Genomic DNA, 19,501 nt, shown 5'->3' on the forward strand with positions numbered 1-19,501 from the left:
ACCCGCACAACCACCCTATACATGAGTAGTATTATCCCTAATTTAGAGACAAGGAGAGTGAGGCACAGGGACATTAAATAATTGGTCCAAGGTCATAGTTCATACACCACAAAACACCACTCTATACCGCTCTTAAAACTGAACTCTGGATGACTTTTCTACACGTGAGCAATTCTTTAGCTCAAATAAAGGCTGTTCCCACAATACTAACATAGAGAGTTCTAAAGCTTAGCAAGAGAAAATAACTAGTTGCCTAGCAATTTACCAAGGAAATATATAGCCTGGAGGCCTCACTTCTTACTAGTGTCATTTCCTAGTAATATGCTAACATGATAGTATGACTAGAGCTTACCCAATAAAAAATTGAAATTTATGACATATCTGTATTACAAAAGTACAAATGAGATTGAAAATTCTAGTATGGTATTTACTGGATCTTTTAAAAAAATATTTCCCACTGCCCTAAGTGTTCTGTTTGCAAGATTTTCATAGGGAAAACTACCTCCATCTTAAGAAAAGCTAATAACTGAACTTTCAAATTCATAAAACAAATTAAAAGGATTTTTTACTTGCACTATAGAAAAAAATTCTTTGCTCTAACTAAAGGGTTCAGTGAAGACTTCTAATGATAGACACTTCTTCCTATAAAAAAGTATAAGAGTCACAAAAAGCTGGTATCACTCACTGAGAAGGGCACTGGTCGCTTTACTACTTACTACTATACTAAGATGCTTTGTGACTTAAAAAAAGCAAGTCACTTAATTTCTATGAATTCTATTTGATTTTCTTATCTCTAAAATGAAGGGGTTGGATTAGAGGATCTTTTTAGATCAGTCCTGTTAAATAGAAATTAATGAGAGCCATATATGTAATTTAAAAATTTCCACTTGCCACGGTAAAAAAAGGAAAAGGAAACAGGTACAATTAATTTTTAACAATATGTTTTACTTAACCCAATATATCTAAAATGTCAGTTCGAAAAACAATATAAAAAAATTAATGAGAAAATTTAGATTCCTTTTTCCAGACTATGTCTGTGAAATCCAGTATGTATTTTACACTTAACAGCACACAATTCAGATTCAACACAATCCATATTTCATGTGCCCAACAGCCACGTGTGTAGAGGCAGTTGTAGAAGTCCATTCTCCAATAATTTACATAAAGTGTTTCAGGAGTATTCCACTATTAAAAGTAAGGCACACCAGCAGAAATTAGGCTTAATGAAATTAGCTAGCCACACAGTGTAGTTTAACAGCAGCACTGTAAAGGTCCTCAACTGCAGAAGCCTGAAACTCTACCTATGATGGGCATTCCTTTGTGGTAAACAGAAATTATCTGTGTTTCTCAATGTTTTACAATATAAATCGTAGAAAGATAACAAATTGACAAATTAAGCATTATGTAGTGCCAATTGAAAATCTTTTGAGAAGCATATGGGCTGTAAATAGCAAATTAAAGGGTCCTTAATACTCGATGTGGATGTGAGTTTTGAGTTTTTCATATTAGTTGGATCACTAGCATCTTACATGACTTTGGGGGAGTAGGGATCAGAAACCTGTGGAGGGTAGATGCCTAAGAAAAATTTTACCTACTTATGATTTAGCCTTGCATTCTTATACTCGAACTTTACTGGGAACTTACAGCCTGAACTAAAATATAAAAAGAAAAAAAAAAAATCCAGATAGTCACTTGCTAGGTGGAGTCACACCAAAAGAAAAGCTGTCATTCTGACCTGAACATCAATTAATGACAGCTGTGGCAGAGTGAAGTCCGGGAAGGAATTAACACCAGAAGTCAGTGTTGTAAAATGCCCCTAGGCTCCTCTAGAAGAGGTATTAACAAGACACATTAAAAGTTATTGATAGAACCATAGTTAGGCAAACCACTTTAAAAGAATCAGGTCCTAAATGACGAATGAAATTTAAACCTTGAGCTGCACCTTGACAGGAGAAATGGCAAGACTGTGGCATGGAGCTTACTGCAGGCAAAAATCTGCACTATGCATAATTTGTGCCCTCTCATCAACCAGTTCCCACACCTTGAGATTCACATGAAGATTCTGCAGGAATCGTATCTGCAGGTGACCACGTAATGAATGTGTGGGAAGGCTATGCCAACCTCTTGTTAAGAGGAAGGAGGACAAGGAATCAGAGTGGTCACCAAAGCAACTTCAGCCACGTGTATTTTTTTTAAAGATTTAATTTTTTAAAATTTTTGGCTGCGTTGGGTCTTCATTGCTGTGCGAGGGCTTTTCTCTAGTTGTGGCGAGAGGGGGCTACTCTTCGTTGCGGTGCTCGGGCTTCTCATTGCGGTGGCTTCTCTTGTTGCGGAGCACGGGCTCTAGGCACACGGGCTTTAGTAGTTGTGGCACACGGGCTCAGTAGTTGTGGCTCACAGGCTCTAGAGCGCAGGCTCAGTAGTTGTGGCGCACAGGCTTAGTTGCTCCATGGCGATGTGGGATCTTCCCGCACCAGGGTTTGAACCCATGTCCCCTGCATTGGCAGGCGGATTCTTACCCAGTGCGCCTCCAGGGAAGTCCCCAGCCACACATTTTTATTCAGTCAAGTGGATGGAGGCTATGAATTTAGGATAAGGATTCGTGTTGTTACATGAAAATGTTTACTCCCTCCCACGGGCAAGCAGGAAAGGATGCCTTTGTCATAAACAAAGAATTAGTATCTCAGTTTATTCTTGTTAGCAAAGCTCAATGTTAAACTTATAAAATTTTATGTGTGACGGAGGGAGAGACTCCCTGCTAATTTTTGAGACCGGAGGTAGGAAGGGTTTGGGGGGATTACAGAATTTACATTACTGAGCCTGGAGCATGTTAGCTGTTCAAGTAATGTCAATTCAGTAAATTGTGGAAGTGGGATTGTAACCTAGGTCAGTCTGGCCCCAAGGCTGGAACTTCTTTTCCTAGATGGAAAAGATTTTATCTGAGAATCACGAGGTGGTAAGAAATCCCCACTGCAGAAAATACAGCAACCAAGTTGTAATAAATCTTCCTTTCTATACGCTCTTAAGGTTATCTCCAGCCTACTAGTCCCATGTTCGTGAACAGGTTTAAATCCAACTGAAATATATGGCACAATAAAACGTTAGATTATATTAAATATCACAACTATAGGCAGTTTACTTGCTCTCCTTTCATTTATTCTCTAAGTGTAAGAACAAGAATAGGACTCTTAATTGCCAATCCATGCAGAGACTGGTTAAATGAAACAGGGGTGTACAGATGTACATAAAGCTCTAGAAGGAATCAGTAGAAAAGTACTCTAAGTTCTGAGAATCTTTCATTTTAAAATAAGGTTTACCGTTCCTCACAGAAGAATCTGCCAGTTTTTAAGCAATCATTTTAGTTCTAGAAGCACCCAATAAGCAATTGATTGGGCCAAGAATAGACAAGTGTGGGCCCTGACAGGGATACCTACATGCTGAAGCAGCTGACCTTTTACAAATTTTGCAGTCAAGTGCTCAACCTTAAAAGCAGGGGGCTTAATATGGCATCTTGTGTTTTTCTTAAAGTGTCAAGGAGACTTTATTTAGTTTCTGCAAAGTAGGTTCGCTAAACAGATTTTTAAATTTGTGCATCCAGACTGCTGTTTGAAGGGCTGGCAGTATGGGATGGGCCATCTTAAACATAGTCATATGTGAGAAATGGTGAGATTCTCCACTTGGCACAGCTGTGGGTGTCCCCACCTTTCACTGTCACAGAACAGACTGCAATAGGGTTTTGGAACTGCCTTTATACCTCAGAGACTGAGAGCTCTGGGAGGAAATGGACCATGTCTATCTTGTTCATAATTGTATTCTATCTCCAACCCTGAGAACCATGCCTGGCATAGAACAGGTGCTTAGGAAATATTTGCTGAATGGGGAAAAAAAGAATTTCTCAAGGAGGCTAAAAGAAACAACAATGGACCTCCAGTGACCAAGATTTCTGAAGAATATGTATTGAATGAGAGATGTACTCTTTATATTTTTTTCCCTAGGGTAATAATAGCTTTCTTCAGATAGTGAACTTTCTTCTCAATAAAATATTCACATAATAGCAGTCCAAAAAGTCAAAAGGCAACTTGATTTGCTTTGCTATATTTTACTGAGCACCATCAGGAAAATGCCCACAGGTTATCAGAAAACAATACTATTTTTCTTTTAGACCTTAATAAAGCATTCTAAATTTTTGATGGCTCACAATAAAAACTTTTAAATGTCCTATTCTTATGCCCATATTGGTAATGCCAAATCATGTTTTAAACCTGTCTAGGACTTGGTCATGCTTATCAAAATAAATTAAGGTCCATCTTTTAGACTAGAAGTACAGCACTGACAACAGAACCTGAATGATAATGAAGACAAAAACCATTACATGTAGCAATTTCTAATTTATAAAGTATTCCACATCCATAACCTCATTTGCTTTTAATAGCAACCCTGTGAAGAAGCCAGAGAGAGAGAGAGAGTTACCCTCATTTTACAGAGTGAGAACTGGAGCTCACAGAGCTAGGTCAGTGTCACACAATTAGTAAATGAAAAGTTGGTAATTTCAGGTATGAAATAAGGACAGAAACACAGCTGAAGTATTTAAAAGATGACTGATCTATAAAACAAACTTTGGTTATTCTACTGTCTTTTCTTACCTAACATGCCCAACAGAGACGCTGTACAGGAATGACATTCTTTACTGGAAAGGACCATTATCCAGCCTTGTCATCATTATTTTTGCTTTATATAGGGCCATGGAGAAAAGTGGATGTCTTCCTCTATCAGGTGATTGATAGGTTTTTAAATTAGCTCTTTTATTCATTTATAACACAAGCTGATAAGAACTATCATAGAGGACAGAGAGGATTGGGAATAAAACATAAGAGGCTATGTCTCTTTATAGCAAACTAAAATCTGGTTGGATATAAAGGGACAGATGTATCTTATTCTTCTTCAAACTAGAATAGAACTAACCTGGAATGTTCCAGTTGGGAATATTTCCCAATTCTTTCTTTGACTTTATCTTTTCTAAGGTGCTTGCCTGCCAGCTTTCCTGGTGAGCCAGTGAATCTACATGAAAACATGCTTTTGTGTGCAATAACACAAAAATAAGATTATTTATGTTACATTGTTAGTTTGTACCTAGTATTCTTTGCATTCTTTAGTGAGACTACATCTTGAGGAGTCACTAAAGTACCTACAAGTACACATTAGCTTTATTTATTTTTTTTAAAGATTTTTTTGATGTGGACCATTTTTTTTAAAAGTCTTTATTGAATTTGTTACAATACTGCTTCTGTGTTATGTTTTAGTTTTTTGGCTGCGAGGCGTGTGGGATCTTAGCTCCCTGACCAGGGATTGAACCCTCACCCCCTGCACTGGAAGGCGAAGTCCTAACCAGTGGACCGCCGGGGAAGTCCCTACATTAGCTTTAAATAGTACTGCTCACCCTGACTGATAACACTCTCCCTTTGTGGAGGAAGGGGCAAGACTGTAAAAGATGCACATAAAGCAATTTGAAAACATAAAATACTAGTGTTGTATGTTTAATGTCTGTCTCCTCTCCCCACTCCCAACTCTGTGACAGGAACGCTGAAACACAACTAAGGCTTTTAGGTTCCTATTAGTGGGGCAACACTCATCAGCTGTCTTAGCATTTAGGTTTGACAAGAGAAAATAAGGTCTGTTAGGCAATTATTTGGCTCCCAGGGCAGGGAGTTGCATCCAACTCCTGACCAGCTGGCTTCTGACGCCTGCGAACTGCCAAGTCAGGCAATGATGGGATGGAGCTCCTTCTTGCTTTAGTATTACTCTGGAAGGTCAATTAAGAATACTGCCAGCTCCTAGGGGTTTTTTCCCAAACTCTCTTAGGAACCCTTCTTGATGATCATCTAAAATTAGTGATTTTTAACCTTTTGTAAAGACCCTTTGAGAATTTAATAAAAGATCTGGACTCTTCTCTCTGGATAATACTACTGCTGTTGCCACTGTCAATAATAATGATGATAATAATAACAACAAAAATCATAGTAGATACCATTTATTGAGCGCACACACTATAAGACATGACTTGAGCTAAGTGCCTTTCAAGGAGGCCGTGATCCTCTGAATCACCCCTCCTTCCTCCTGTGCTCCCCCAGCTAACCATACTTTTCTCTACCATTTCTCTTACGATCTTTCTTGGCGATGCCAACATTCATGTAGACTCGTGATTCTCAACCCTGAATGCACATTATGATCACATGGGGAGCTCTTAAGAAATAGCAGTTCCCCAGAAACTACACATAGAGATCCTGATTTAACTGGTCTGGGCAAGGGCCTGGGCATTGATTGATTGATAGTCTTTGAAAGCTCCTCTGATTACGTGCAGCCAGGATTGAAAACCATGAATACACAACCCATCCAATACTCCATCCTTTCAGTTCCATGACCTCTAAAATCCTTTTTGTTCAACCACAGCAGCCGTGTACTTCCATGGTCATCTTAGACCTTGAGATTAATAATAAAAATTCTAATTCCAGAACTCTATTTCATGCATCACACACGTTCACTACCACCTCCTAACAATCTACTTCACACACTCTAGAAGCTGTACTCTGGCAATTCAGTGACCCACAAAGATAGCCAAGCCACTTTTTCATTGTCCATGATATCATTATATCTTTTGCTTCTTTATCCAGAATGGATTCTGTTTCATCACTGTAATTATTTCATTGCACACACCTTCCATTGCCTTGTTTGTTCCTACCTGGTTTTTATCTAGAAAAACCTCAAGCCCAGTTAAACCCAATTTTATGCCAACTGCAAACCTGCATGCACTTGAGTAGCTGGATGTGGGTTGGAGGAAAGCACAGAATCATGCTGACTAGTTTCATTTGAAATTTATGGCCAAAAATCTCTAGAGATCATTGTCCCTTCCCACCAACAAATCTACTTGCAACTGCACCATATAATTTCCCCCACCCCCCATTAAACTGAATGAACTGTCCCTAAGACCAAACCATTCATTTGTACACTGCATCACTCACTTATTAAGAACTTTGTTCTTGAAATTACCCCTTCTTTGTCCTCATTCTGACTTTTACCTCTTTACTAGATCACTCCTATTAGTATCCAACATGGTATAACATCTACTTTTTTTTAAAAAAGTTTTTATTCATATCTCTCTCCTCCTATTGTTCTATTGCTCTGTTCTTCCGTGTGGTAAAATGCCTCGAAAAAGTCTCCATCCTTGTTGTTTCCACACTTCCTTACCCCATCCCTACTGTGTATTTTATTTCATTTCTCAAACAATGAGGAGATAATATATTAAAAATATGTGTAAAGCACAAACGATAAAATACAACAAACACCTGTATTTTACCACTCAGTTTAAGGAATAGAACATTACTAGGAACTCTGCAGTTTATACTGCGTCCCTCTTGCCGCACCCCCCCCCCCCAATCCCTTCCTTCCCTCACTAGGAAGTAAATGCTGTTCCTATTTTTCCAGCTATATTGAAATGTAATTGACATAAAACATTATACAAGTTTGAGGTATACAATGTGATGCGTTGGTATAAATATATATTGTGAAATGATTACTAGAATAGGGTCACTTACAGCTTAATCACCTCACATTGTTACTGTGTTTGTGTGTGTATGTGTTGAGAATATTTAAGATCTACTCTCTTAGTAACGTTCAAGTATACAATACAATATTGTTAACTTTAGTCACCATACTACAGGTTAGAGCCCCAAAACTTATTCATCTTCTAACTGGAAGTCTGTACCTCTGGCCAACATCTCCCTACTTCTGCCACCCCCCTGGCAACCACCAATCTACTCTTTCAGTTCAGTTTTTTTAGATTCCATATATATGAGAGATCATACAGTATGTTTCTGACTTATTTCACTTACTATAATGTCCTCAAGTTTCAGCCATGTTGTTGCAAATGGCAGGACTGCCTTCTTTTTCATGACTAATATTCCATCATACATACAGTTGACGCTTGAGCAACATGGGTTTGAACTGCATGCGTCCATTAATACACAGATTTTTTTTCAATAGTAAATACTGCAGTACTACAAGATCCAAGGTTGGTTGAATCATGGATACAGAGGACCCACATACACTGAAGGCCAGCTACAGGTTACAGGCAGATTTTTGACTGTGCAGTAGGTCAGCTTCCCTAAACCCATGTTGTTCAAGAATCAACAGCGTGTGTGTATTTATATTTATAAAAATCCTATTTTCTTTATCTATTCCTCCGTCAATAGACACTTGGGTTGTTTCCATATCTTGGCTATTGTAAACAATGCTACAGTGAACATAGGGGTGCAAATATGTCTTCAATAGTGATTTCATTTCCTTCAGGTATATACCTAGAAGTGGGATTGCTGGATCACATGGTAGTTCTAATATATATATATATATATGTGTGTGTGTGTGTGTGTGTGTGTGTATGTGTTTGTTTATTTATTTATTTATGGCTGCGTTGGGTCTTCGTTGCTGAGAGCGGGCTTTCTTTTTAGTTGCGGCGAGGCGGGGCTACTCTTCGTTGCGGTGCACGGGCTTCTCATTGTCGTGGCTCCTCTTGTTGCAGAGCACGGGCTCTAGGTGCACGGGCTTCAGTAGTTGTGGCACATGGGCTCAGTAGTTGTGGTGCACAGGCTTAGTTGCTCCGTGGCATGTGGGATCTTCCTGGACCAGGGATCGAACCCATGTCCCCTGCATTGGCAGGCGGATTCTTAACCACTGTGCCGCCAGGGAAGCCCTAGTTCTAATTTTTTAAGAAACCTCCATACTGTTTTCCATAACAGCTGCACCAATTTACATTCCTACCAACAGTGGGTTCCCTTCTTTCCACATCCTCACCAACACTTGTTATATCTTGTCTTTCTGATAACAGCTATTCTAAAGGTATGAGGTGACATCTCACTGTGGTTTTGATCTGCATTTCCCTGATGATTAGTGGTCACCCTTCCACGTGCCTGTTGGCCACTTGTACGCCTTCTTTGACAAAATGTCTACTCAGGTCCTCTGCCCATTTTTTAATCTATTGTTTGAGTTTGTGCTATTGAGTTGTATGAGTTCTTTATATATTTTGGATATTAACCACTTATCAGATATATGGTTTGCAAATACTTTCTCCCACTCTGTAGGTTACCTTCTCATTTTGTTGATGGCTTCCTTTGCTGTGCAAAAGCTTTTTAGTCTGGTGTAGTCCCACTTGTTTATTTTTGCTTTTGGCATCATATTCAAAACATCGCCAAGACCAATGTCAAGGAGCTTACTGCTTATGTTTTCCTTTAGGAGTTCTATGGTTTCAGGTTTTACATTTAAGTCTTTAATCTATTTTGACTTAATTTTTGTAAGCAGTGTAAGATAAGGGTCCAATTTCATTCTCTGCATGTGAATATCCAGTTTTCCCAGCACCATTTACTGAAGAGACTATCCTTTCCCTATCGCATTTTCTTGGTTTCCCTGTCGAATACTAGTTGACCATATGTGCCTGGGTTTATTTCTGAGTTCTTGATTCTGTTCCATTGGACTATGTGTCAGTTTTTAATGCCAGCACCACACTTTGATTACCATAGCTTCATAATATAGTTTGAAATCAGGAAGTTTGGTGCTTCCAGCTTTATTCTTCTTTCTCAAGATTGCTTTGGCTATATGAGGTCTTTTGTGGTTCCATATGAATTTTAAGATTGTTTTTTCCATTTCTGTGAAAAATTCCATTGGAATTTTGATAGGGATTGTACTGAACCTATAGATAGCTTTGGGTAGTATGGACATCTTATCAATGTTAAGTCTTCTAATCATGAACAGGGGATATCTTTCCATTAATTTGTGTCTTCTTTCTTTCATCAATGTCCTGTAGTTTTCAGTGTACAGATCCTCTACCTCCTTGGTTAAATTTATTCCTAAGTATGTTATTGTTTGATGCTACTGTAAATGGGATTTTTAAAATTTCTTTTTTCAGATAGTTCATTGTTGTGTATAGAAGTGCAACTGATTTTTTGTTTTAATTTTATTGAAATATAGTTAATTTACAATGTTGTGTTAGTTTCAGGTGTACAGCAAAGCGAGTCAGTTACACATATATATCTATTCTTTTTTAGATTCTTTTCCATTATAAGTTATTACACACATTGAGTATAGTTCCATGTGCTATACAGTAGGTCCTTCTTGGTTATCTATTTTATATATAGTAGTGTGTATATTTTAATCCCAAACTCCTAATTTATCCCTCCCCTCCTTTTCCCTTTGGTAACCATAAGTTTGTTTTCTATGTCTGTGAGTCTATTTCTGTTTTATAAATAAGTTCATTCTTTTTAAAGATTTATTTATTACTTATTTATTTATTTAATTTATTTTTGGCTGCGTCGGGTCTTAGTTGCGGCACACAGGATCTCCATTGAGGCATGCCAGATCTTTCGTTGCGGCATGTAGGCTCTTGGTTACGTTGCGTGGGATTCTCTCTAGTTGTGGCATGTGGTTTTCTCTTCTCTAGTTGTGGTGCACAGGTTCCAGAGCACATGGACTCTGTAGTTGTGGCACACGGGTTCCAGAGCACGTGGGCTCTGTAGTTGTGGCGTGCAGGTTCCAGAGTGTGTGGGCTCTGTAGTTTGTGGCACGCAGGCTCTCTAGTTGAGGTGTGCGAGATCAGTAGTTGTGGTGCGCGGTCTTAATTGCCCCGTGGCATGTGGGATCTTAGTTCCCTGACCAGGGATCGAACCCACGTCCCCTGCATTGTAAGGCAGATTCTTTACCACTGGACCACCAGGGAAGCCCCTAAATAAGTTCATCTGTATCATTTTTTAGATTCCACATATAAGCAATATAATATATTTGTCTTTCTTTGTCTTACTTCACTTAGTATGATAATCTCTAGGTCCATCCATGTTGCTACAAATGGCATTGTTTCATTCTTTTTTATGGCTGAGTAATATTCCATTGTCTGGTTGATTTTGTATCCAGCAATTCTACTGAATTCATTTATTAGTTCTAACAGTTTTTGGTAGCATCTTTAGGGTTTTCTATATATGATATTCTGAATTTTGTGTATAGCCTTGCTTTGCTTTTCTGTATAGTTGTATCACAAATATTTATAGCTCTAAGCAATATACTGTATAGCTTGGCGTGTTTTGAATTTCATATAGTTGTATTTATTCTTCTGTGGCTTGCTTTATACCCTTAATACCATGTTAAGATGCATCCATACTGCCACGTGAAGAAGTTTTAAATCCATTTTCACTTGCTTTGAGTATTCCATTTATGAGTAAGCACTATTTATTTATTCACTCTGTGGATGATGGATATTTGTATTGTTTCCTGTTCCTACTATCATGAATGGTGCTACTGTGATCATTCTTCTAAATGTCCACTAGTGCATTAGGATATATGCCTAGGAGTGGAATTGCTAGGTCATAAAGGAATCACATGGTCAATTTATGAAGAAAGGCCAAATTATTTCTAAAAGTGGTTTTACTAATAATCAATCAATGTTGATTGATTATAACAGTTTAAAAATTTTTATTGATATTTGGTCTATGGTCCATTGTGTGACTTATTTTCATGAATGTTCCATGCATCCTTGAGAAGAATGTCTATTATATAGATCTTTGTGGTCAATATCGACCTTGTTAACTCTGTTGCTCAAATCATTTACCCTCTTCCTGACTGTTACTGTCTATTTCAAGGTCAGCACACTGTAGCCCATCAGCCAAATCTGACCCACAGCCTATTGCTGTACACGCCAGTGAACTAAGAATAATGCAAAGAGAAATATATGACAGAGACAATATGTGCCCTGCAAACCTTAAAATATTTACTATATGGTACTTTTTAGGAAGAAGTTTGCTGATCCCTGGGCTATCTGATAAAACAATGACTAATATTGCAATCTTCAACTCCAATGACAGATTTTTCTTTTTATTCTTGCGCTTGTGTTTCTTTCCATTTTTACTTTACATAATTTTAATCTATGTTGTTAAGGGCATGCAACTTTACAACGGTCATATTTTCCTTGTGAAATGAACCTTTTACCATGACCTAGTGACCCTCTATCTTTGGTAATACCTTTTGCCTTAATGTTTATTCTTACTGTATTTGTAGTTATGTCATCCTTTTTCTTGAAACCTTTCTCTACCCTTAGGATTTACATGGGTTTCATGTAAATCTTTTCAGCTAGTTTATCTTTCCAATCAATCTAATAAACTTTTTAACAGGAGGATTTTGTTAGTTTACACATATTATAGTGACGGATATATCTGCAATTATTCTACCATCTTATGTGTGTTCTTTGTTTCTCTTTCTTTTTCTATTCTTTTCCTTTCTTTTGGGTTGACTGAATGTCTTTATTCCTTTTAAAATCTCCACTATATTTAGAAGTTATGCTATTTCTTTTTAGTGATTACCCTAGAAATGTTAACATGCACTTAACAGAGAATAAATGTCAGTGATTTTACCATCCTCCTACATAAAACAAGGACCTTAGAATGCTTTAATTTCAGCTACTTCCTTCCTACGTTATTTGCTATAAGCCATTACTATTTTTGTTTTATAAATCAACTTTAGCTTAGATTTATTCTCATGTGAACCACTTTCTTAGTTCATCATTCCTTTTTGAAGCTCAGGTCTTCCATCTGGGATCATTTTCCTTTTGCCTGAGTATATCATTTAGAATTTCTTTTAGAGAGGGTCTCTTGGTGTATATTCTTCCAGGTTCTGTGTATCTGAAAAGAATTTTATTTACCCTTATTCTTAAAATTTTGCTGAATATGGAATTCTAGGTTGACAATTATATTTTCTCACCACTTTGAGGATATTATTTCACTGCCTTCTGGCTCCACTGTTGTTATTGACAAGTCAGCTTTAAGTCTACTTTCCTTTGAGGCAATCTTTCAAGATATCTTAGTTGTCTTTGGTGTTGTGTACATTCACTATGATATGTCTAATGTGGATTTCTATTCATTCTTTTTGGAATTTTGGGGGGCTTCCTAAATCTGAAGATTGATGTCCTTCACCAGTTTTGGAGAGTTATTAGCTCCTATCTTTTCAAATACTGTCTTTGCCCCATTCTCTGATTTTGACCCCTCTGCTTCTGGAATTCCAGTTAAGATGCATGTTAGACCTCATTTCATTATATTATAATATTAGTTACTATACTAATAGCTATTATTTTATTATAATATATATAATATTAGCATCCTCCATGCTACAATTTGCATTTCTGTATCTCTGTGTTACATTTTGAGTAACTCCTTTAGATCTTTTAACCCATAAAAATCTCCATTTATGTCTAATATGCTAAATGTCAACCTGTGCATTGAATGACTATTTTTAATTCCTAATGTCTCATTGTGTTCTTTTCCAAATATGCTAGATCTTTTTAAAAAGTCTCTTGATTCTTGATTCTTATATTTTCAAGCCTGCTTATTTTTTAAATACAATAAACATAATTATTTTGTATTGTATGAGATATACCAATATCTGAGACCTCTATAGATCTGATTCCTCTATTTTTTGTTAACTCTCACTCATCCAGCCTTGTTTCCTTCTGTATTTTATGATTTCTGACTGAAGAACTAATATTCCTTGGAATTGTATCTATGAGAATCTTTTAGGCTTGATGAAAAGGGAGTCCCCAGAAAGGATTTATGTTTGCTTCTGCCTGAGCCTGAGGACACTACCAACCCAGGAAAATTTAAGCTAAGTTCTTGACTTCAGGTTTCTTTGACCCTTTAAAAGGTATTATCAAGTAACTGAAAAATGTAATGGCAAAATTTTGAAAGAGACCAAATGACAAATAGAGTACAGAGGGAAGAGAACTGAGATCTAAACTATTACTAAAGGTTACTTTGAAAAAGAATGAGACTTGAGACCCACATACTATGCTATATATGATAAATTTTTAAATTTCAAAGTTAAATAAACTGAAGAATGAAACAGAAAAAACAAGTTACCTACTCAGAAGACAGTGGAGTGATATGTAGTTTTGAGCAAAACAAAGATTGTGACATAAGAATTTTATAGCCAGTAAAATTACTGTTCATATGTAAAAACAACAGAAAACCAGTGTTAAATATGCAAGAGCTTAAACCTATATTCAAGCCGTTCTTAAAGTAATCTAGAGATGTTTAACATCGTAATTAAGAAATTCAGGAAGATAAAATTATTGTATAAAGATTGATAGTAAGCATGAAAAGCAGTTAAATATGGAGATAAATCACTGTAATTGCTATAGATATAAAACCAGATTAAGAACAGTTATTTAATACAATTAATAAAATCTAACTTTCAAGATTATATTGATAAAGACTATAAGTAAGAAGGAGTGTGGAAGATTACATTTTACATGTTACAAAGGGGGAAAGGATACAATTCTTGGATTTGACAGGCAAAATTTAGATTAAGAGTGTTTTTAGAGACTATAAAATAACCACTTACATAAAAAAGAACAATAACATCTTCCATATCATTGGAGAAAAAACCAAAAAGATATTATCCATACGAATGAAAAGAACAAAAACTAAAAGGAAGCAAGAGACTCCAGAAAACCTAAAATAAGAAAACTGATGTAAGATCACACATATCAGCTATTTTGATAAATGTGTTTTAAATCCCTTTATTGAAGGACAAAAATATTCCCCTCCGTTAACTAAAAGATAAGACTTTTACCTTATCATGCTGCCTGTCATGCTAGCACATAATTCTATTTTATTTTCTTCATAGCACTTACAATACTATTAGAATTATTTTATTTGTTTATTGCCCAATTCTCTGCACTAGAATATAAGCTACATAAGAAAGGACCATGGCTGCCGTGCTCATGCCTGTATTGTCAGGGAGCTCAATAAACATGTGTTGTATCAATCATCAGTGAATGAGTCAATGACTAGAAATCACAAGAAAGATTAAAAATAAAAAGGCAAACAAAAAGAAAATAGAGGTTACAATTAAAATTTCATGTAAAAAGTGAGAGCAAAACACTTTTAAAATATGTAGAAGAAATATAGGGTAGGGGGAAAAGGGTTATTATGGGATTATATGATACCATGTGTGTGAAACTTTTAAAAATTGTAAAACACTATAGAATTTAAAGAATCTTTCATTCAATAATATATAGAGAGAATATATTTTTGTTGTTGATGAAAGACAAAATCCATAATGAACTTTAAAGGTCCCAAATCTTGTTACATCAAATTAGAGGATTAACATAGACAAAACAAAACAAAAACATAGAGATACAGACGGAAAATGATAGAATTACAATGATGATGAGTGACTAGTAGTCACTAATATACTTCTAATAGTCTTTGATAGATTAGGTAGATAAGAATGTAGCATATAAATAAGAATGTAGCATATAAATAAGAATGTAGCATATCTGAATAATTTACCCCTTTGAATGTATATGTGTGTATTTTATATGCATAGAAATAACTTTGTACCCAAAACAGTATTTTCTAAGTATACATATATTGTTTAAATCAGAAAATAATAATTACTAAAGTACTTGGAGATTCCATCAGAAAAAATGTTTTTGACAAGCTTTTCTTCCCCAAAAGGTGTTAGAAAAATAATTCATGGAATTGAAATAAAAATTTGGAATAGATATTTTCTAGGTGGAAAAAAATTTTAAGTCTAAGGGTCTGCAAACTGTTACTACAACTGGTCTAACATTTTTGTAAATGTCGTATTAACTAATACCTTCTAAGTAATACAATCTCAAACAGATAAATACATTGCAGGAAGATCTCATAAGCCTAAATGAGTGGACAGAAAAATGGAAGAATGCTTTCTAAAGACACTAGTGCAGTACAGTTCTATAGTCACATGTTAAGTAATGATGACTTTTCTGCATAAAAACTATGTTAAACTTGATTTCAGAATGCTGTGTGCAACTCCGTATGCTATGCCTTGAAAAATGAAAGGGAAAGAATGAAGGTAACATTTATTGAGCAAATATGTGTTGTTCTGATGTATAACTGCATATAATAATCAGTGCCTAAAAGTATGGCTGTTTTCATTCATTTAGGAAATATTTCCTGAGCACCTCCACTATGCCAGGCATTGATATAAGCACTGGGAGGGACATATAATAAAATCATGTGAAATATATTGTCTAGTAGTAGATGGTGATAGGTAATATGAAGAAAAATAAAGCAGAAAGGAGGGATGGAGAGAATTGGGGAATTATATTTTAAATAAAGTCAGTCAGGAAAGGCTTTCCTGAGAAGATGGTAACAGAACAAACACTTATAGGAGATGAGGGAAGTGTGTTCAAGGCCAGGACAGCCAATGCAAAGGCACTGAGACAGGGGCAGAACAGCCGGGAGGCAGTGAGGCTGGAGCAGCGTGAACAAGGAAATTGGTAATGCGAGAGGGGCTATTGGGAGACCAGATGGTGTGGGGCCTTGAGGTTATGGTCGAAGACTCTGGCTTGTAATTGAAAGTGATCTGCCTTATGTTTGAAAAGAAATCACTATGTCCTTTGCATAGTTGAGAATAGAACACCAAGGATGGAAGAGAGAATTAAGAAGCTACTATAGGCCAAAACCACAGGATATGAAGTCATAGCACAGCCTGAATTCACACTCTGCGCTAGAAGTCCAGCTCTGTCATATGCACTGCTAGCATGTTGATGGAAATGATTATATTAATACAATTACCAGTATTATTACATAAAAACAAAAAACAAACAAAAAAAGAAGCTACTATAGTAATCCAGGTAGGAGATGATGGTTGCTTGGACAGAGGTGGGACTGAAGGGGGTAAGAAATGATGGATTCTGGATGTAACTGAAGGTAGACTCAACAGAATTTGCTGGTGGATTGGATGTAGGTAGGAGAGATAAAAGGAGTCAGCATAACTCCAAAGAGTCAGTCTAAACAACTGGAAGGATGAAGTTTCATTATTTGCATTTCACAGAAGAGGTAACTAGATATTATCCCAAAGCTCACAGTCTTTCCACAATGCCTCATTACTAGAGAAAAAAGGCAACCAAAATTATGTGCATAGGGACTTCCCTGGTGGCGCAGTGGTTAAGAATCCGCCTGCCAATGCAGGGGACACGGGTTCGATCCCTGGTCCAGGAAGATCCCACATGCCGCGGAGCAACTAAGCCTGTGCGCCACAACTACTGAGTCTGTACTCTAGAACCTGCAAGCCACAACTACTGAGCCTGTGCGCCACAACTACTGGAGCCCGTGCGCCACAACTAGTGAAGCCCGTGCTCTGCAACAAGAGAAGCTACTGCAATGAGGTGCCCGCACACCGCAACGAAGAGTAGCCCCTGCTCGCTGCAACTAGAGAAAGCCCGGGCGCAGAAACAAACACCCAACGTGGCCAAAAATAAATAAATTAAAAAAATTATGTGCATAGAGCATCTACCATATGCATTACAGACTTTTCATTTTACAAAGAAGTTTGAGAAGACTTTTTAAAAAATAGTTGGTAATAGTTTCCTGAATTATGAGATTTATTGTGCAATGACATGGTGAAACCTGAAAATGTTAAAAGGCTGGAAAAATGATAGGAAATTTATGGATGACAGAATTGTATCAGGTTATCTAGGGATGTTAGGGATACTCGGGTCGATCTCCACATTCTTGAAGCTGATAGCATGATATATTATCCACAGAACCTCCTTGGAAACCAGTGTGGGACAGAATGAGATAGAGAACAGACTCTCCTAAGATTAGATATGAGAATACTATTTTGCTCTGGCTTCTTCATTCCAAGTGTTTCAAATAGAAACTTGAAAAACCAATGTTCTAGCTGCTTTTCAGTGACTAAATATATTCTTTAACCATACACACAGAGCTATATTTTGGACATTTATCATATATGTATAGCTTGCCAATTAGTTTTTCATAGGCTAAAGGTTAATAGGCTCCAAGAAAGGTACTTGTTTAATGTCTTCAAGCTTTCTGTTTATATTTTCTCATTTGCCATGTTAATAGGATGCCTCAGCAATACAAGTTGATTTTGTTGTTGTTGAGATAAAACATAATTCTTTTCCACTAGTCTTACTGGAAACATTACACTGGCTATCCAGAATTAATCTTCTTCTGTCCTGCTATCTTTGTCTATTTGTATAAACATGCCATCATGTGGTAATTCCCAAGAGAGAGTTCTCTTAAATCTGCCCCCGCTCCTGACATCACTATTTCAGTGAAAGCTACTTCCCTCTTTCTTCCCAGTCATCTTGACCCAGCTCCTTCCTGTGCTTTGACTCTATGTCAGGACAGTTGCCAAGATCAAGAAATACTAACTCATACCTCCTGGAGATAATAACTCTCTTTTTTACTCCCAGTGCCAACCCTCCAGAGATGGCTCTGGTCTTAATTTTGGTGACCTCTCTGAATGCATCTCCTCTTCTCTAGTCTGTCCTGGCTGCACTTCACCTGGCATGCTGGGGCCAGCTTCATTTTAAAGTACGGCTCTGGTTATTTCACTCTATCGAAACCATAGAGTGGCTTCATGTTGACAGCTGAATTAAGTATAAATTTTTCTACCTACTTTTCAGGGCCCTCCACAATGTGACCCCAAGCTGTCTTTCCAGTCTTATCTCCTGCCATTTCCTTTACAAGGTCACTACAGCTCTAGCAGAACCAATCACTATTCCCTGAACCTGCCTCCTTTTTAGCAGCTTGGTACTTCTGCTTACACAAAAACGTTTCCTCTTGTCTATCAAAAGTTGACCTATCCTTCAGGTCCTAGTCCAAATGCAGCTCCTAAGAAGCTTCTGTGGACGCCCCTGGCCTGATCAGTGTGATCACTACCTCCCCGGAGCCCCGTCCCCCAACCCCAGAACTTTGTTTGTACAGTGCTGATGGCAGTCTGCAGACCTGAGCACCTTTCTTATCTTGGACACTTTATTCTAAGCTCCTAGAAGGTGACAAGTGTGCTTTGCTCATCTCTGAATCTCCCATGGTGGTAGGATCCTGCCTTACACAAAGTCAGGTTCAAGGATTATCAGTGACAAGAAGTGTTAAAGAGTCGACATCTCAAAAGAGGCTGTTTTTAAATGTATCATTAAAAGCCATGAACATTCCCCTCTCACTTAATTACAGGATATCAGTGGAGACAAACAGATAAAACAGTATCTTCCTGGTCTCTTCAGTAGTCCTTCTACTCTCCCTTATAAATAGAATTTACATTATAGGGATTAAAAGTCCCCTGTAAAATGATGTCACGAGGCCATATCTGGGAAGAGAGGATCAGTGCTAATCTGTTCCTGACTCGCTCTTCGGTGAGTAAGGGGAATATGAGATGATCTGTTTGGATTAAAGACAGAAAGGAAATGGAGTTTTCAAGGGAGAAAAAAAATTACAAAAGAAAAACCTGTTTCACAAAATGCAGTCTGTGGAAAATCTTTCAGCTGAATGTCAAGACTAAGAAAAATCAATAAAACCTTTGAAACCCGAACTATGTGAAAGGCTTTTTAGGCTTGATGGCAAAAGACAAAGCTATGGCTTCAAGAAAGTAAAATCTTTCTCCAGTAACGGCAAAAACAATTCTT

General features: G+C 37.1%; 1 protein-coding gene and 1 long non-coding RNA gene across 4 annotated transcripts in view; one reads left to right on the top strand and one right to left on the bottom strand.

Moving 5' to 3' along the window:
* The window catches only part of LOC309665576, a 218,700-nt gene that overhangs the window by 171,836 nt on the left and 27,363 nt on the right, over window positions 1-19,501 (top strand). The gene's annotated exons all lie outside the window — the stretch shown is intronic.
* Window positions 1-19,501, bottom strand: part of UMAD1 (UBAP1-MVB12-associated (UMA) domain containing 1) — a 240,728-nt gene that overhangs the window by 30,971 nt on the left and 190,256 nt on the right. The window lies entirely within an intron of this gene.

The sequence above is a fragment of the Balaenoptera physalus genome (assembly GCF_965194825.1).
Source record: "Balaenoptera physalus genome assembly, chromosome: 8".
Classification (NCBI taxonomy): Eukaryota; Metazoa; Chordata; class Mammalia; order Artiodactyla; family Balaenopteridae; genus Balaenoptera; species Balaenoptera physalus.